The sequence below is a fragment of the Petromyzon marinus genome, chromosome 53 (genome assembly GCF_048934315.1).
Source record: "Petromyzon marinus isolate PM22_M1 ecotype Great Lakes invasive population chromosome 53, UKy_Petmar_22M1.pri1.0, whole genome shotgun sequence".
Classification (NCBI taxonomy): Eukaryota; Metazoa; Chordata; class Hyperoartia; order Petromyzontiformes; family Petromyzontidae; genus Petromyzon; species Petromyzon marinus.
In genome coordinates, this window is record NC_133719.1 from 10,677,255 (window position 1) to 10,697,786 (window position 20,532).

At 54.1% G+C, this 20,532-nt stretch overlaps 1 protein-coding gene across 1 annotated transcript in view; it reads right to left on the reverse strand.

The window, feature by feature from the left end:
* Positions 1–7,932: 7,932 nt before the first annotated feature.
* Positions 7,933–20,532, reverse strand: part of LOC116953884 (tetratricopeptide repeat protein 9A-like) — a 29,093-nt gene continuing 16,493 nt past the window's right edge. The window contains exon 4 of the mRNA XM_032974171.2: positions 7,933–19,126. The gene's annotated coding sequence lies outside the window, so the exon portion shown is untranslated. The remainder of the gene's footprint in view (positions 19,127–20,532) is intronic.

The following is a 20,532-nucleotide window of genomic DNA, read 5'->3' on the forward strand; positions in this document are numbered from 1 at the left end:
CGGTTAGAAACATTTAGGCTGGCCTGCCTACGATCCATCCTGGGTTTAACCAGGCTGGATTGTGTGAGGAGCTCACAAATTCTTGAAAGATCTGGGCAAGGTCCCATCGGTGAGCTCCTCCGGCAGGCAAGGCTGCGTTGGCTGGGTCATGTAGCCCGCATGCCCAGCCACCGCATGCCGAAACAGCTTTTGTTCGGCCGGATCGAGGGTGCTAAACGGGCGCGGCACGGGCTAGAGAAGAGATGGAGTGATGTGGTACAGGAGGACGTGGAGCTGAGGGGACTTGCCGATGACTGGTACCAGCGGTGTCAAGATCGGCCTCTGTGGAGGAGGCTCGTGAAGGACGCTACTGGGCAGTTGGAGGCAGTCGCCCTCCAACAACAACGGAGGGCGGAGGAGCGACGCTCACAACAACGAGCGGAGCGCCGGGTGGCTAAAGCACAGCAGGTTGGCACAGTAGGGGGGCACAGGTGGTGCATCAGCCAGTCATCTCAGTCAGTCGACCCGTGGCACCTGGGTCTGCCCCGTGACCTCCTGCCAGCGGGCGTTCGACACTTCACGTGGCCTCAAGGTGCACATGGCCTGGCACAAGCGTTGTGGTGACGTCACCGCCACTTAGTGGCGAATAGCGGTTGTTGTTGAACGCGTCAGAGGCGCAGGCAAAAGGGATTTAGCTTATTTTAACAAAGGAGTGAAGATGAGGTGAGCGGGAGGGGAAGCAAACTCCATTGAGCGAATGAAAGCGACACCGAGCGACAAACCGTGACGGGAAGGCGGGAAGAGACCGCGGGTCAGCGAGGCACGGAAAATTCGCATTCGCGAGACAGAGAGAGACAGGCGAGCGAGATGAACGAGATTGTTGTATTTATTTACATATTTATTTATTATTCGCAACATGCATGTGGAGCACCGAGGCCCCAAAGGCCCAAAAACGCTAAGCGCCATCAACTGGCACAGAACAAACAGCCGCACGCATTGATACTGTGTAGGAACCTCCTGGTTACTACACCACCAGCCCACAGGGGATTATTGTGTCCGTCTGTCCGTCGTGCATCCAAAAATGGGAGGGGTGGGGCTGGGTGGAGAGGGGAGGGTGGGGAGTGGCTGGGTGGGGAGGGTGGGGGGGTTGGTCACCCCGTGGTGCCCTTATAAAACTCAACGTTTAACCTACTCACGCCGGCTTGTGCCCACCCTCACAGTCGGGCATGTTTGCGGAATACACCACGTGGTGCCGCCGTTGACCCTGGCCATTGACCGAGCAACCCAACGTTCCTACTAGCTCCCTCCGCAGGAATGTGTTACGTTGCCAAAGAAGAAGTGAAAGACATGTGTTAACCAAACGCGCCCCCACTGGTATGGTGCAACCGGTACGCGTCGTGGGGACCTTGACAAGCGGCTGCAAAGCTTGCCGCGAGTTCTACCCTCACTGGGGGTCATCCGTGCAGTGCAAGGTGAACATTGGTAGGACGCTTCGATATCACCAGGAACCCACACGCGTCTTGCATCACATCTCATATCCGCTATTCCAGTGGCCCGCTACAGTCGGGGCAAGGGGACCCCAGTGGCAGCTCTCCCGGTGGCTGATTCGGTGGTTGGGTGGGTGGTTTAGTGGCTGGGTGGATGGGTGACTGGATGGGAGGCTAGTTTAGTGGGTAGCTGGCTGGGTGGCTGCCTGGATATGTGGCTGACTGGCTGGGTGGCTGGCTGGGTGGCTGGCTGGGTGAGTGGGTGGGTGGGTAGCTGGCTGGGTGGCTGCCTGGATATGTGGCTGACTGGCTGGGTGGCTGACTGGCTGGGTGGGTGGCTGTCTGGCTGTGTGTCCAGGCACACACCACGTGTCCCGGCACACACCACGTGTGCATCAGACCGCGTGGAGTAGATTGGTGTAGGGGTCACCATGCTGCTGTGGCTTTCACCAATTGAGGATTTTCATGAGTAATGCTATTAAAATGTATGACTTCCTGAGCAACATCAAACAACAGTGTCACAACGCCTATTGTAGTTAACTTAAACGAATTATAACGGTGATGCATGTACACTGATGTTTAAAAGTGTCACATTGGTGTACGGTGCAATGATGCAGCAATATTCACAAAAACTGAACAAAGCAGAGCAAGTAATTTATTTGATCATCATCACAACTTATTATTATTATTCAATTATCAGAATCTTTAGACTGAAGGGAAATCCGATGAGCTACAAATATTTAATTGTCACAGACGTCCAGTATGGGCACAGGGTGCTTCAAAAAAATGTGAACGCTTCCGAGAATTTGCAACAGTACCACAGGAGATGTGCTGCTACCTCCGGGTTCTGGAGAGCACCTGGAGAATATTTACAGGCGTTGACAACGATGGTGAACCAAGTGGGAGACTCTCTGACTGTTTGAAGCTACTAACATTACATTTGTTATCATGTTACAGTGTATTGTCCGTTCTTCCATTAAAAACGATAGTCCCATATAAGTGTTAGCACTTTCTTTGAAGCACCCTGGATATTAACTCACCCAGGAAAGAAAGACTCGGCGAGTTTCGGCACGACGATATGGTGCCGCGCGTCCTTTTGCCTCGCTACCTCGAGTCAAAACGTTCGGGTAACCAACAATAACAATTATCACTTTCATTATCTTCAAACGTGGATAGCGACGCTGGGATGCGCGTGACAGATGTCGCCCCCCCCCCCCCCCCTCGAGCGACGTCAACCGGGGGGTGATCTTCCAGACGTCCGCATCGTATCTCCGGTAACCCCGTTAACCCTGCAGTGACAGCGTTATCTCACTGGGGGTGTGGAGGACGGGGGGGGGGGGTTGATGGTTGGAGACGTGAAAAACGAAAGAAAAATCAAAGGACGAGAAGACGCGACGGAGCGTTTGTTTTGTGTTTTAATTTGCAAGATTCAGCGATTCATGAAGCATTTTTAGTCATTCCATGATTTTGCGGTACACAGACGTTTAGCGCTCCCATCCCCCCCCCACGAAGAGTAAGATAAGAAACGTATATGTATAAAAAAAATAAAAGCTTACGTACGAACAAAAAAAACATCCTCCAGCAAGCACAACCCGGGGGGGGGGGCGGGGTACGACGCTCACCACCGCCATTAAATACGAGCGCAAGGCAGCAACACGATGAAATGCAATGTACACACGCACACACACACACGCGCACACACACGCACGCACACACGCGCACACACACACATCCGCGGGTTTAAACTCTTAAATAAGTACAATATTTCCTGTTTCACCTTTACGTCCCCTTAAGTGCATTTATACTCCGCAACATTCCATCAATGACGACGACGACGAAGACAACAAACGCAAGTGCATGGATTTGACCCTTTGTTACAGTATTATATATGATATGCAAACATACGCGTGTCACAGCAGAACAACTTACTCCATTCTCAACGCCGATCCACCTTCACAACGTAAGCAGTGGTTACAAACGCGCGACCTGAAAATGCTTTTGACCTCCGGGAGAGACGACAGAAATGGACAAGTCACCGCCAGGTCCTCCCCGCGTTTGCCGACTCAACAGGCCGCCACCGCCGCCACCGCCGCCGCCGCCACCACGATCCGTCTCGCGCCGGGACCGACGCTCGTGGCTCGGCAGCCGGTGGAGCGAGCGAGCGAGCGGGCGGGCGGTAGAGCGAAGCGAAATTGTTGCGAGTTCAAAACTCGGGGTCGACAGATTTGGGGGGTACCGCTTTGTAGGGGGGAGGGGGGGTCAACAGAGGTTGTCCTATGGATGGCCTCGTGCCCCCCCATCCCCGCTCGGACCCCCCCCTCCAATCCCAAAGGAAAATGGAATTTCCACCACTGGCCCGGGAGCTGTAAATGGGAGGCGGGCGCCGGATCCCGCGGGGACGCTCGTTTTGAGCGTGACGTCACTCCGACTCGTACGGCGGAATCGGCGCCGTCGCATCGCACCGTCCGCGGTGAAAAAAGTGACCGCCGGTTCTCGTCCCCCCCCCCGCGCCTCGACGATTACAGTGCCGACCGGCACGCCGCCACACGACACACCACCACACAACACACCACCCACACAACACACCACCCACACAACACACAACACACCACCCACACAACACACCACCACACAACACACCACCCACACGACACACCACCCACACGACACACCACCCACACGACACACCACCCACACGACACACCACCCACACAACACACCACCACACAACACACCACCCACACAACACACCACCCACACAACACACCACCACACAACACACCACCCACACAACACACCACCACACAACACACCACCCACACAACACACCACCACACAACACACCACCCACACAACACACCACCCACACAACACACCGCCACACAACACACCACCCACCCCCCCCGCTTCCGCCGGTAGCCAGGAAAAACGCCGCGCTCTCTCATCGTGTGGGTGGCGGTGGTACAATCACAAGCGGCTCCCCGAGCTTCCTCGCCGAGCACCGGTTCGCCCGGGGCGTGCCACTAGCGCCGTCTCGGTCTGTACCCTCGCTGCTTGCGCCCGTCCGTCCGGGTCTGCGCCGTCTCGTCCGATCCGACCTCGTCTCGTCGGTGCCGCGCCGAGCCTGGGCCGTCTCTCACCCCATCCGCCCCGCTGCCTGCCTCGATTGTATCGGCCCAGCTTCATTTCGCACCGTCCCGTCTCGATTCCACATTCTCGTTTGTGTCGCTCGCCTCCCCAACCCTCCCCCCCGCCCGCCCGCCGACACCCACCCCCCCTCGTGTGCCACAGTGCCCGCCTTCGTAGGTGCTGCTCGCTAACAGCACTTGCCCCAACAGTCTGTAAAGGCTACGCGGGGGATCTTTGATGAGGTACAGGAGGATGTGGATCCGAGCGGACTTGCGAAAAACTGGTACCAACGGTGTCAAGATCGACCCGTGGAGGGGGCTTGTGAAACCGGAGAGCTGGGCCCAGTCGCCCTACAACAACAGCGGAGGACCGAGGGGCGATGCTCACAACAACAAGCGGAGCGCAGGGTGGATACAAATGCAGTGAGATGCCACAGTGTGGAGGACAGGTGGTGCGTCTGCCAGTCATCTTAGCCAGTCAACTCATAAAAACACCTGGGGGTCTGTCACGTGACCTCCTGCCAGCGAGAGCCTTCCAACACTTCACGTGGCCTCAAAGTGCACCTAGCCTGGCACAAGCGCCGTGGTTAAGCAAATGGCGGCTGTTGCTGTATGTCTGCGCGCATGCACGTGTGAGTATGCATATACGCAAGTGCGCGTGTGCGTGTACCCGTGTGTGCGAGCGCGTGCGTGAGCACACACGTGCGCGTCCATGCATGCACACGCGTACGCACCGTACATACGCGCGCATGCGTGCCCTTATCATTAAGAAAAAAAAAGAAAAACCAAAAATGTCATCCGCGCCGTTATCTCGTGGCGCGCTTCGTCTGAGCGCAAGATGGCAATCGCGATGTCCCAGAATTGTCTCTTTTTTTGTATTCGGACGCAACAACAAATTCTCTCCCGCCCCCTTGTGTCTTTTGAACGACTGCTCCGTCCGCCGGTGCCTTTAATCTGCCGCGGGTTTCAAGCTGGCGGAGTTGGGACGAGGGGATTGACTCCCAATGCCCGTTGCCCGACGATTAATATTCCACGCCTCGTCCCCGTCTTTCCGTGTTTAACCAGAAATCTCCCATTTCTTTCGCTTGCTCTCTCTCATGCGCGCGGGCGAGCGCGTGACGAGCAGCGGCCCCGGCAGTGGGGCGTGTGATCCGGCCGGATGGGGCAAACCAATAACAGGGTTACTGAGGCTCAAGACGGTGAGGTCAAGGGGTCAACATCATTCCATCGGCCCTCTCATACAATCGCCACAACCGCCACAACCACAATAATGCCCCTTCATCCAGGGAAAGCTTCGACGAGTCTCAAGACTCGTTTAGAGGAGGGTCCTGCTGCACTGCCGGACATCTGTGAAAAAGAGCTTCGTGGCTCTTCAGATTCCTCCAGTGTAAATAAATTGATTGCGATCCCACCTCCCGGCGTGGCGGTTGAAATATCAACGGGTTTCTTGACTCCCGTCGCGTCACCAACCACTCCCCCCCACCCCCCCCAACCGAGTACTACACCACAGTCAATCAGCAGGCTGCATGTGGGTGGGATAAAGTGTGGGTAACTCCTACCGCTTCCAAAACATCAGAGTGGAAGAGTAGGCCAAGACAACCCTGCTGCCAGCAAGCAGCCTGAGCAAGCAACCGCAGGGGATCCACTGTTACCTTTCACATTTTACACAACGTGCAATATTACGACGCCGTGTGGTGGTTTCCCTCTTATTCTTTTCTTTGCGCGCAGCGTCTCGAGACGCAGCTGCATCGAGATGCGACGTAGGGGTAACAACGCGGCGCCGGCATGTCGCCGTGCAAATAAATAACCGAGCCAGCCACTGTAGGGCTGGCTCCTGTACCTGCACGCATCGGGATGTGTGGCCAAATTTCCATGCCAAGCCCCCCCTGTCAAGCCACTCCCCCCCCCCCGTCAAGCCCCCCCCCCCCGGACAAGCCCCCCCCCCCCCACCGCACCTCGTGACCCTGCTGCTCTTCCCCGTCTAATTTACTCCGGGTCATTAATTCCCCCCCCCCTCCGATCAAAACGATCGGATTCCAGGTCATGGGGTCATTAGCGTTGTGCAAGGGAGCGCGGAGAGAGACGAGCGGAGACAGGCAGGAGGGAGGCGGAGGAGGCGGAGGAGGAGAGACGGTTTTTCAGAGCTCCAGGAAAAGCATTCTAAACTTTCCAGTGCTTTCCAGTACTGTTTTCTCGTTTTATTTGTTGTGCATTTCATGGTTGTCTAAAGCACAGAGAGGGGGCTCTGCCCGTCTCTGTGCTTTTTCTGGTTAATTTGCGGTGCTGGCTTCTGTGTTCGTTTGGTTATCGTTGTGGGCGTTGTTTCTCGTGAAGAGTGGCGGGCGTGCAGTGGCCTGGCTGGGCCAGCCCGTCCAGCCTTGCCCTCTTGCCGAATCCCCGTTCCTCGCTGCTCTGTTGTGGTGCCGTGCGTGCGCATGCGCGTCTCTGCGCTGCGCTACGCTTTCGCCATCATTGTCAACACATTCCATTTGCCCCGGTGCGCTCCGACCGCACCGGCTGAGGAGCCGAGGTCCCGGCTCAACTCGTGCAGTGCCACGGCGGAGGTGTCCAATGGAACAACGTGCAACACCTGCGGATCATGACCCTCTTCGGCTCCCCGGGGGGGGGGGGGGGGAGCTAAATGGCGAGCAGAAAACTATGGCGTGCCACAAAGAGTGGCGAAATAACATCAACAATCAGGTGATTGAGACCTCTTCCCTCCTGTGGAAACATCTGCCCTCCTCGGGAGGACGGGGCCTCCCACTCGCGCTCCTCTTTCTCGACCAGGAGAAGGCGTTCGACGGAGCCGATTGCGGGCATCTGCTGGGGATTTTGGTTTTGGGGCCAGATTCATCAGTTTGATCCGCCTGCCTTACACGCCGAAGCCCCCGGTGCTTGAACACGGTCAATGGCACCCTCACTGTCGCCGTCGGCTTCAGAACGGGGTGTTCGACAGGGGTGTCACATGTCCAGGAAGCTGTACACCCCCTCGTTGTCGAGCCCTTTCTGTGCCTCATCAGGCAGACGCGGAGTTGGACCGGTCCTTCGATTTTGTTGTTAATGTAATAATAAAATGGCAAGCTTAAAAAGAAGAGGAGGAGGCCGCACGGAGCGTGGAGGATCAATGGGCAAGACGAGCACACGGAGGAGGAACGACCAAAGTGGAGATGCAGCTAACAGACCAGGGTAGAGCTGGGATTGAATATGCAGCTGCACACTCCAGATTTATAATAATAATATGGATGTTTAATTTGTCCATTAAATCTCCATCAAAGCGCAATGAGCCTCATGACACCTTTTTCAGGAGGGTCCTGCTACATTTGGATGTTTGTTCCTGGGGGGGGGGGGGCCCACTCTGTGCGCGAGCGGGGAAAGAATTAAAGCTCCACACAGGCCAAAGCCTACTGCTGTGGCTACCCTGGGGTCTCGCCAGGCGGTCTCCCACACCACGTGATAACCAGGCTCAACACTCGCTTGGTGACTGGGTCAGAGGCGACGTGCTTTGCACAGGGCGCTATTTGAGCGCGACCTATGACGGGAGGAGGATAACTTTGGATCTTGCAAAGTTACAAGGCCAACGGACTAAAGCAGATTTTTTTTTAATATGCAGACAGAACGGTGTTAAAACAAAACAAAACTATTTTTTTATTTTAGCAGGTAAAGGCCTACTAGGCTATATAGCTCTTTTTCACAAGTGACCAGGCCTCAAAAGATAGCCAATCAAGTGGCTTATCATGTGGAAATTTAATGTATAGCAGCCAATTCCTCCGAACACACGTCGATTCTAAATGTGGAGGGAAAAACCGGGGGGCCCGGTTAGCACGGGAAGAGATAAACACACGCAACCTCCAAATATACAGCAGCAGGCGTCAGGAATTGGGGTCGAACTCACGACCTCCTGTATACCAGGCGAGGAAGCTAACATCTCACGACCGCGGCACCCCACAATGGGGGCCTCCCAGTACCCACACCCCTAACCACGCCCCCCCCCCACTCCTGTGAAACACACGGGGACAATCCCTGCAGGATGAGGACAGTTCCTTCCCCTCCACATCCTCCCCTCTTTATCTATCCCTTGCAGCCGGGCGGCGTCTTGGGAGAGACAACGGATGGGGTGGGAGACAGAGAGAGAGAGAGCGGGCAGGGAGGGAGATGGATAGAGAGCGGAGAGAGGGAGAGAGACGGGGAGGGAGGGAGTGGAGGCAGGGAGGGAGGCAGCCAGGGAAGGAGTGTTTTGAGCAGAGTGCGAGAGGGAGCGAGGGACGAGAGGCAGGGAGCTGTCACATAACGGTTAGCACGCAGCACTCAATATCATCAACGGCGATCACTCGGGGGCCGAGTATGATCGCCCTCCCAGTGAGTCCCGTTTTGTGGATCTCCAGATGGCTGAAGAGGCCGATCCGACAGCGGCAGATTCTGGCCGCAGTGTGGGCAAAGGGTCACGTGATGGTGGTGGTTGATGGTCGGGGGGGGCCTTGTTGGTGGCGGGCCTCTCCCCCTCGCGTTGTTGCCGCTTGTCCTACGCGGCACGGCGACCATCTTGTTTCGTCGAGTGCGACAACCCCCTCGTGCCCTGTGCAATGTCCTCCCCCCGGTTGGCGGTGTTGATGTGGCCGGCCGCGTGAGGTCAATCCTCGCGAAGTTGTCCCCCGCAAGCGCTTTCTTCCGTCCTCCGGGGGCACCGCTGTCCTGCGTTTTACCTGGGAGGACGAGGACCCCTTTTTTTGGGGGGCGGGAGTTGGGCATCCTAACAACGTGGCCGGTCCATCGGAGCCGGTGTTGGGTTACGGGAGCGGTGGTGATGTCAATGTTTGCCTCCTCGCTGTGGTGTTGGCGTGCCGCCCGTCCTCCCAACCGATTCTCGTGATTTTGCGAAGGCATCTTTGTTGGTGCGACTCCAGGGCTTTGAGGTGCCGACTGCTCTAACGTGGCCAAGGTTTGGGAAGAGCTACGGCTTTGCAGACGAAGCCGATAAGCTTTGACTCGGATATCACGATCTTCAAAAACTATTTTCCTCGGTCTGCCCTAGGCTCCACTGGCACATCTCGGGTGGTGGGTGGCACTGGCGGAGCCAGTGGGGGAGTGGGGTGGCACGTGCCCCCCCAATGATCCGATCGAAATCCCTAATTTCGATCGAATCATTGGGGTTTATTAGTAATAAATCGGCATTTTGCGACCCCCACTGCCACTGTGTAGCATATTATTACGTGCCAGGGACTCTATGAGATGATAGGACAATAGTCTGAGTCCATAATTGGCAATAAGTAACGGCAAAGCAGTTATAAGTGACTCAGAATTGCGCGCAGTTGCGTATACAGAGTTCACGACTTCCCTGAAGGCATCACTCACCTTCAGCGAGCGCGTTGCCGATCACACAACGCGGTTCGAATTCGACCCTCGATCGATTGCTGCGCCATCAATGCACACGCGTCGAATAAAAAGCAAGGGACAAGTCCTTACTTACAACTCCTTACTTACTAACAACTCCTATCATGAAAATCCTGGCTCCGCCATTGATGGGTGGTGTATTTTCACGTCGACGTCGGCTTTGGAGGAAAGGCTGCCAGGGTAGGGAAAGCGGATCTGCATTTTCGAGAGTGGTTATTGTCCGGAAGTATCGCTGGGGCCGCTGTTGTCTTGCCAGGTGGTGGTTAGTGGAGGATTTGCGTTTTCTCTATACTTAGGGCCAGACCCAGGAGCTTGCGATGCCTTTACCAAGGCATCCAGGACGTGTTGCAGGCCTTCTTCCGGAGAAGGCAGCGATGGCATTGCCATCTCCCTACCGGAGCTCCGTGATGGAAGTGGTGGAGACTTCTGCTCTTTGCTTCGACTCTCGGCGAGGCTGAAGAGTCCGCCGTCTGTCCCCGACAGGAGTTGGACTCCCCGAGGCAGATTTTGGCCCTGTGAGGTGGAGGGTAGCAGCAATGAAGATGGCAAACAGGGTGCGGGCGCAGCGACGCAGCGCTCGGGTTTCAACCGTGAAGGGGTTCAGTTTCTGCACCGCCGTTCCCGAGCACTCTTGCCGACATCGTCGTCATGCAGCAGGTCGCAGTAGCCCCCCGGGGATTTGTCGGTCCAGCCGATTCTTTTTGACAGAATCAGCCAGAGGGCGGCGACGGTTCACAGAGCCGAAGGCTTTTGCAAGGGTCTACGAAGGCCACGTGAAGCAGGGCCCCTTTTGTTCCCGGCGTTTCTCTTGCAGTTGCCGCGTGGTGAAAATCACGGTCTGTTTGTGCCTCTGGATGGGCGAAAGCCACGCTCGGCGATTCTGGGAGGGTTCCTTCTGACAGGGGTAGGGAGTGGTGGACAGGAGGGAGACACCTCCGTACGTTCCACAATCTGCCCTGTACCCCCTTTTTAAAGATGGTAAACTATCGGGGCAACCCCAAAGTCTGTGGGGATCTCCTCCTTGTGCCGGATCTTCAAGAGCAAGGGCGTGTGTGTGGTGTAACAGCTCCCAAGTCAAATTTCGATTCAAAGCTTTCGTGACTGCAATGATCCATCTTCTTTGGTTCTTTCGGTAAAGTCACGTAGAATGAGAATAAAATAATAAATTGATAAAATAACACAATAATATTATTGTGTTATTTTATTTTATTCTCATTCTACGTGACTTTACCGAAAGAACCAAAGAAGATGAGCTCCCAAGTCGCCTCCATTTAAGATTTCTGCTGGAATCCCATCAGGAACAGCGGCCGTTGATGTTACGTCTCATCTTCCTGACGGAATCTTGTAACCTCCTGCATCCTGGCTGGTTTTTCCACGTCCTCTTTTATGGGTCGCTGAGGGATTTGGTCCAGAGCCTCCATCACAATGGGTTGCACTCCGGTTGAGGAGCCCTTAGGAGTGTTCTCTCCACCGAGATTGGATTGATTAATCATCCTTCAGCAGCTTTTGTCTATCTTTTGAGTGAAGGGGGTTTAAGCCATGGTAACGGACTCAGATGCGGATCCACGTCTTCAGCTCCTTCTACAATTATCTCAACAGCTGACCGTTAAGCTACCGCTCCCTACGAATCTAGCAAACCGAGTTTGATTCCCGCTCACGGCCACCAACACCAGTGACGATTATCTGCACCGGTGTTGGGCCTGCCCTAGGTTGACTCAGCCTCAAATCGAGTACCTGGTGCGGTGTGGAGTAAACATCGCCACTGGGGAGACAAAGGCGGCCGGGCGTGGTGCTGGCCACCCACCCCCCCCGTGTGCCGTGCCGGCCTTCACAGGTCCACGCTAACGGCACTTGCCCCGACAGTCTGTTAAGGCTACACGGGGGGACTTTGTCTTTGGGACAAGAAGCAGGGAGGGCGAGGAAGAGAGAGAGAGAGGCAGAGGAGGGGGGGGGGGGCGAGCGACATGGCGAGGGGGCAGCCAGCTCGCTGTGTACGTGCGCGAGAGCGGAAGGCCACGGGGAAGCAGAGGGAGTGTGGCCCCCCCGATGACGGACGAGGGCACGGCAAGAACCGCTCCCAACGCACAACTCGCCAACAACCCCTCCGAAACGCTTCCCCACCCCCACCTCGGTTGCGCAAGCAAAAGCAGCCCGCGGAGAGAGAGAGAGAAAGCAGACAGCTCGATCGCTTGCAGCGCACAGCATCGCTCCGTTTCACACCAAGCAAATGCATTCCGATTGGACGTTATTGGGCGGTGACAGGTTTGCAACTACTGCAGCAAGCATTTGCACGACCCTGTGTCAGAGACAGCGGTGCAGAGCAAGACTGAAGTCGGGAGAGCACCTACTTCTTTCTCACGTTGCCGCTTTATCCAGTGCCGGATTAAGCTAGTGCGGGGCCTGCAGAATATGTTATGAAGGGGCCCTAAATAAATAAAAAACACAAAAATTAAAACACGAATTTTTTTTTTTACTCGCATAGTAAAGTAATTGTATTTTTTCATTTGCTATACAGCCAGATAATACGACAAATCTCTAACCTTAAACACCCAGTCGTTCAGAAAAGTTGAAGGCGGTATAGTACTATAGTCATAGAGCAAGTGCAGAATCACTGAACCGGAATCGACAGCTTTGACAGCATTTAGCGTGTGGCCCTTGAAAGTGCGGGGCCCCTAGCATATGTAGCTACTTTTGCTACTACGATAATCCGGCACTGGCTTCACCCGCACGAGAAAAGGGGGGTGTGGGGGGGCGCACGCCTGCTACCATTACTGCCAGTGAGTGTGTGTGTGTGTGTCACGCACTCCTCCACACCACCGGACACGGCCAAATAGACGAGCCGTGATGGAGAGCGATCCACGGCACGCCCAACAACCGGGGGGGGATCGACGTTTCTCCGGCCAGCTGTCACAAAGCGGCGTCACGCCTGTAATTGTGAAGAGATGGTCGGTTACAACACCAAATTTGGTCCGAATGCGCGTGGGTTTGTTTTATCATTGGTGTTATTACGATGCAGTCTTTAGTGATGAGGCCGAGATCATCGAGTCGTTGGCGCTCGAGCGTCCGGCTTCATGAGGGGCGGCCGAATCCCGGATTCTAACCCTGGGCCCTGGCACCCACACAACCGTACGTCGACCAGACGCTTGTTAACATTAACTGTGTAAACTTAAGTTTGATTTTTTTTTTGGTCAAAATGTTAAGAACGAATGGGGCATGACCCTGCTTATATCTTTACGTGCAATTTTTTTTCCTTTTCCAGATGTTGCTGCTAGATGGCAGCAGCAGCAATGTAAACACGTGTGGTGCGCGTGTGTGTGGTGTGTGTGGTGTGTGGTGTGTGTGGTGTGTGTGTATGTGTGTGTATGTGTGTGTGTATGTGTGTGGTGTGTGTGGTGTGTGTGGTGTGTGTGGTGTGTATGTGTGTGTATGTGGTGTGTGTGGTGTGTGGTGTGTGTGGTGTGTGTGGTGTGTGGTGTGTGTGGTGTGTGTGGTGTGGTGTGTGTGGTGTGTGTGGTGTGTGTGGTGTGTGTGGTGTGTGTGGTGTGTGTGGTGTGTGCGAGGTGTGTGGTGTGTGTGGTGTGTGTGGTGTGTGTGGTGTATGTGTTGTTTGTGGTGTGTATGGTGTATGTGGTGCGCGTGTGTGTGGTGTGTGTGGTGTATGTGTTGTTTGTGGTGTGTGTGGTGTATGTGGTGCGCGTGTGTGTGTGGTGTATGTGTTGTTTGTGGGGTGTGTGGTGTATGTGGTGTGTCATGGACACGAGTGATGGTGGAGGGTGGTGTTGGTGGTTAAAATATAAGAGACTAAACAGTAAAAAAATATTTACAAAACATTCGATTTAAAGTTCATTTCTGAGGGAAAGTGGCCATTCGCAATGCCTCTACCGTAAGTAAAACGGATAAAACCGGTCAACTTTGCCACCTACTGCGAGGTGGAGTTCCAGCCAAGACCCAACTTAAACCTCATAATTGGCCACAATGGCACGGGGAAGATGACCGTGGCATACTGGGCCTGGCCGGAAAACCAGGCAGCCCCCTACTCTGCAGGCGAAAATAATAAATAATGATAATAAACTCGTTTTTTTTAATAATCTCAAAGCGCAATACATCAAAGGTAAAAAAAACACGTTCTAAAAATAAAACTCTGACACCAGTAAAAAAAAACTATCACAATACACTAAAAAAATAAAAATAAGGCCAACTGACTTTCGGTGGGAACCAATGAGGCTGGGATTCACGAGCTGGGAGGGAGGGCAACCTGGTCATGTGGCCTCCAACGGCCTCCAACGGCCTCCGCGTGATCCCTGGGAGGCCACAACGGCTCACAGCGGCAGGCGGAGGAGATCGTGAGCAACTTCAACATCCAGGTCAAGCTGTTCCCGTGTTTCGACCGTCTAGGGCCCACGGAGAGGTCAGTGGTGGTCTCAAAAACTCTACAACCTCCAGAGACTTAAGGTCCCTGCAGGGGTCAAACAGTCGGGGTCAAACAGTCGGGGTCAAGCAGTAGGGGTCAAGCAGTAGGGGTCAAGCAGTAGGGGTCAAGCAGTAGGGGTCAAGCAGTAGGGGTCAAGCAGTAGGGGTCAAGCAGTAGGGGTCAAGCAGTAGCCTTCAGTAGGGCGGTGGAGGACGAGCAGCTGCCGCAAATGCAGCTAAGTTATTTAATGTTTGTCACACATTTATTTTTAATAACTTTATCGTTTTTAACATTTTCCTTTTTTTTTCAAATTACAGTGTTAATGTGTGCGTGGGTTTGTGTAAATGTATTTTTTGTGCCCTAAATATCCTCAGTTTAACACTTCACGGTTTGGTTTGTACGTTTTAAAATTATCGGGTTTTCACGCGGGCTTTTTTTTTTGCCTCCGTTCAACTAATTAAGATAGGTGTTTGTGCGTTCGCATTTATGCGCTAGCGTCTTTTTATATTTGTGTGTTAGTGTGCAAGTTCGTATGTGCCATTTAATGTGGAGTACTGTACACCGCTGTACTGTATAGTGGAATGCGGATGGGTAAAACACAGCGTGACGTAGAGTCGTGTACCGTAGCGTATGATCAATATTACAGTCTGTGGTGCAACTAATTGTGTAGGTGTAGTATATAGTGTATTGTAGGTATAGTATAGTGGTTTGTAGGTTTAGCATATAGTGTATTGCATGGACTATAGGTCAGTGTATCCATAAGAGGTTTTGGGGGTTTTGATCACGTAAATATGCGTTGTTAAACCCACCGCCACCCGACACAACCAATCAGTAAGGTTTGTCACGTAAACAGAACACGCCAATTCGTTACCAGTACAGCACACCGGTGTGCTGGAGAGTAGATCCACAACATTTACAATCCGAGTACGACGTTTTGCCAGTAACCGCAACTGGCATCATCAGGCGGCAGCCAGATTCGTGGAGAAATCTTCCTCCTGTTTCGTTCCTTAAATAGAGGGGTAGGTGTGATGACGTCACTTGCGAGTCCTTCACGTGCCGGGGGGGCGGGATTAATGAATGCATATTCATTACAATGGGTATCCATTACCGGCATGGGAGAGTGCAGTGTGAGGTTGAATACAGTGAGGTTGACATGAGTGAGTAGGGGGTGTGTGGTGAGGTTCAAGCGAGTGCGAGCAGGCGGTGCGCGTATGTCTGTGTGCGCGCGTGGGTATGTCGGTCCGCCAAAAAAACAACCCCCACAACCCCCCCCCGACCCGTCCACCTTCAATTAAATTGCCACGACGCTATGAATTAAAGATCAAACTAAGCTTGCGCCGGAGACCTCGGGGGGACAGGCGCCCAAGAAAAATCTTCTGGCCAAACCAGCATTTGGTGGAGACAGGAGACTTGTGCCCACACCCTCGGGGCTCCTCCAAAAAGACACCGCGGGTGGCCACGTCGAATGTCCGAACTCTCGCTGCGGAGAGGCTGCCACTCCCCTGTAGGGAGCCGGACCGGTACCGCCTGAATCTCTCTGGTATTTAGGTTCTGGCTCCAGTCACTAGGAGGGGTGGGACAGTGCTTTACTCGGGGGAGGAAACTGCCAAAAAAAAAACAGGGAGTGGCTCTTCTGCTGAAGAAAAGAAAGCAGGAGTTTGTGGGAGCACGGCGATCAGAGGTATGGGAAGCGGAAAGTCCCAGGCTACCGTGGGCTCACCTCCCCATCAACGGGAGGCAGGGAGTGGTGGTGGTGGTGGCTTACTCCCCCATTGAAGATGAACATCAGTGGAGGGATCCAGGCGAGGCTCATGAGTCAGGTGCCTTACATAACCTCCTGTCACAGGTGCTAGCAAAAGTGGCCCCTCAGGATAGAGTAATACGGGGGATCTTTGCCCTTTTTGTGCATGTGTGGAAATGCGAAAAATAAATCTCTCTAAAGGAACAAATGCGCGAGTTAGAAACATTCAGTGTGGCCTGCCTATGATCCATCCTGGGTTTAACCAGGCTGGATTGTGCGTGGAGTTCACAGTCCCAAACAGTGAGCTCCTCCAGCAAACGCGGCTGCTTGTGGTGTGTGCAGTGCGTGGATTGTGCGGTGTGATGCGTGGTTTGTGCGGTGTAGTTTGTGGTGTGCAGTGTGCGGTGCGTACGGTGCGGTGTGTACGTGGTTTGGGTGCGGTGTGTGCATGGTTGGGTTTGTGGTGTGAGATTCGTGCGGTGCGGTGTGCGGTGCGGTGTGCGTGTAGCAAACACCACATACGCTCCTCACGTGAAATATTATCTGGACCAGGAGGGGGGGGGGGGTGCGCAACATCACCGAGCCGCGAGAGCGAACGGGAATGGCTGTGTGCGAGGGATAATAACAAATCCAGCGCCTGGAAAGCTCCGTCAACACGGTTATGCCAGGGCCGGTCACGAACGCTCCCCGCGGTCTTACGTTCAATTGCAACGAGCTGCATTGCCATCGTGTGAAGAAAGTCTTTGTGACCTCTGTATTTTTTAATATATATGTACACGAATAAATATTATTATTGGGCAATCCTCAATTACACGTGCAAAACTGACAGCAGTACGGCTCAGTTCTGGCCAGGTAGTGTGTAGTTTAAATAAAAGTTAAAAAAAAAAAAATTCTAAAATCGCTCTCTCCGGTAGAATTCTGGGCTGGTACTGCTACGCGTCGCCCCACACGACGTCCGTTGTTTCACTCTGTGCGCTGGGAGCTTCTTCTTCTTCTTCTTCGGAAAGCCCGGAACGGATATTCACTGCGAAAAAGCCTCCCGGGGCAACGGTCGAATGAAACGTCGGGGGGGGGGGGGGGGGGGAACACCAAAACTACGGGCGTATGGTACAAACCAAGCGCACCACGCCACCGAAAGTAACGTCGGGGAGCGACGCAGCAGCTCAACCCGCGAACGCCCCTGGCGGAGGTCGTGTCATCTCGCGCAAGCGGCACCAGGCCATTTTCCGCGGGTCACGTTGTGCGGCTGGCAGCAGGTTTTTAGGGCCGCGTGCGAAGGGCTGGCCAAGTATTTTTGTTTCCTGGCCTCCCCTCCTCCTCTGTCCCCAGCAGCGCTTTCGTACGCGACAATTTCCCCGGTTGGCAGCCACTCGACCCGTTTCTCCCCGCTGCCCGCATTTGCCTCCAAGCCCGGAACGCAGCGGAGAGGAACGCGCCTCCGGACATGAACACAGCCCCTGACCGCTCGCTCCGGGGGGGGGTTAAAGATGCTCTGAGAAAAGAAGCGATGCGATGTCGCGTCATTACGCACCTTTGGTAGAGGTGGCAAAGCGCCATGGGGGGGGGTGGGGGGTCGGGGCGGGTGCGGGGGGGGGGCGACACCTTCCCCTTCGCTCATATTTTTTAAAAAGTAAACACAGCGATCGATTTAAAAACGACACGCTTTGGGAGAAGCCGCAAACACAAACACACACGCATAAATAAAATCCTGGTCAAGGTTGCCATGACGGTTAAGACGGAGTCTTTCGCGATATGATACGGTTCAAATGCAGCCGGGAGCGCCAATGGCTTCCGTTTCAGTTTTGGCGTCACCCCCGTTTCGCGCTTGAAAACGACGACGACAATGACGGCGGTAGCCGACGAGCAACAAATAAAATAAAACACTGACAAGTGAGCTCAAGCGACAAAATGCAAAACACTTAGTATTCTACCGTGCTGTGCACGCAACATCCCGGACATCAGAAACCCTGTTGAGTGCAAAGACATCTGCAGTTTAAACCCTCAAGCCCATCGTGACACACCAAAATAAAAACTAAGCTATTACTAAACTATTTTTTTATTTTACCAGGTAAGGCCCACTGAGCTGCACAACTCTTTTTTTCAGAAGCGACCGTGCCATCACAAGTGATAGCTCAACGAAGTGGCTTATTATCACATGGAAATTTCATAGCAGCCGGACAGAGACACGCAAACTCCAAATATGCAGCAGCAGCAGCAGGCGTCAGGGTCGGGATCGAACCCACGACCTCCTGCGTACCAGGCGAGGGAGTTAACATCTCATAGCCACCGTGGCGGCTCGTCGGGCAATCGTCCGCGGGGCAATCGTCCGCGGGGCAATCGTTGCCGGTAAAGTTGGGGGCCACGGCGGCATTATGGAGGTTGGCCGGAGATTCTTCCGGCCAACGCCAAAACAGGCGCCTGTCGATAAGACGCGTCCGACGAGCGGCGGATTGGACTACGGGAGAGCACACGGCCCTCGGGCGTAGCCACGCGACGCCCCGCGTCGCGACCCGATTGGAAGTTCGCGGATTCCCGGTCGCCCGCTGCACAGGAAGGGGGCAGCCCGGTTTGTCCAAAGGTTCTCCACGGCTAGGAGCAATCGTCGCCGCAACGGTCCTACGGTCACGGTTGCCTTTCGCGTTGCCCCCCGCGCGTGCGCCCCCTCGCCCGTCGATGATCTCGGGGTGTGTCTTAAAAGCCAAACAAGTCGGTTTTAAGCCTCGTCTGTCTGTTTTCTCAGTAGAGAGCACGCAACGTGCATCGACACGTACAACGATTACCCACAAAACAGTCTTTAAATTATTGCCTTATAAGAGTATTTACATCGCAATCGGCGGTTGTTGTCGTCGTCGTCTTCGTCGTCATCTGTCTAGCTGCAGCGTCGCATTTTTTCCGTTACCGGTGGCTCCGGCAACGTCGCGCCCCGTGGCCGCGAAGAGGAAGCCGCCAGGGGGAACGCCGTCGGTGCGGCGAGCCCCGCTCGTCCTCCTTCCTGGAACCGGAAAAATATATATATAATAATGATGATAAAATTATTTACGCATTTATTTTAATTTCATGCAAAATTCCAAAGAAACAAATCCACACCGCCGAGGTCAATACAGCGATCGCACGCGCACGACTTTAACCACAGGTATCAGAATAACAATTCTTTATTTACACTGCAGGAAGAATCCAATGAGCTAGGAAGCGCTTTTTTCCCACGAACGTTGCAACAGGACAAAAACACAGGAAAGTCAAACAACCCCCCCAAAAACATACAAGTAAAACTCAACAATCCTCATCCTACCTGGCAAAGCCCAATGAGGTATTAACTTGTTTTTTAGAAGCGACTGGGCCGCAAATGATAGCTGAGCAAAGTGGCTTATCGTACGGAAGTTTCTCGCAGCACGTGGCTACGCTGCTGCACTTGGCTACGCTGCTGCACGTGGCTACGCTGCTGCACGTGGCTACACTGCTGCACGTGGCTACGCTGCTGCACGTGGCTACGCTGCTGGTGGTGGCTACGCTGCTGCACATGGCTACGCTGCTGCACGTGGCTACACTGCTGCACGTGGCTACACTGCTGCACGTGGCTACGCTGCTGCACATGGCTACGCTGCTGCACTTGGCTACACTGCTGGCGGTGGCTACACTGCTGCACGTGGCTACGCTGCTGCACGTGGCTACACTGCTGCACGTGGCTACACTGCTGCACGTGGCTACGCTGCTGCACATGACTGTGCTGCTGCACATGGCTGCTGCACAATGGCTACGCTGCTGCACATGGCTACGCTCCTGCACAGCTGCTGCACATGGTGATCTAGCGCTGTGAAGGCGGCGGCGAGGATTGGTGGATCGCCTCACAGATGGTGCGCAACTCCCTTCTCTACCCGTGAGTAGGCACCGAGCAGGATCCGTGAGAGCGCCGGCTCTCCAGGAGACGGCGGCACTACAGCAAAAAGAAATCTGTGTGGGATCGAGCGTTGCCCCCCCTCCCCCCTCCGGCACCTGTGGGTTCTCTCCGTAAACTGCGGTTTCCTCCCACATGTGAGCGGCGACACAAAATGACACTCAAGTTTCGCTGAGACTCGTGACCATATATAAGAATAGGTTTTACCCCTTTCTGGCAAGAAAACAGCTGTGTTAAAATGTTAAAACACCAAACTGAAACCTTTTGCAAGGAATCATGTCTGCATCAACCACAAACTTGTGGTGCAAACAAAAATACACGCTCTGCTATTAAATGAAGCATTGTCTTTGAAACTGATTTGTCCACACCAGAGACAGCTTTCTTTAGAGCCTCGTCTCACTAACAGTGTGAGACCAGAGGACGCCAAAAGGCGAACAGCACAAAGACAATGCCACTATCAGGGGATTCAGAGCTCGGGGTGAACATCTCTACGAGAGTTATAGTGC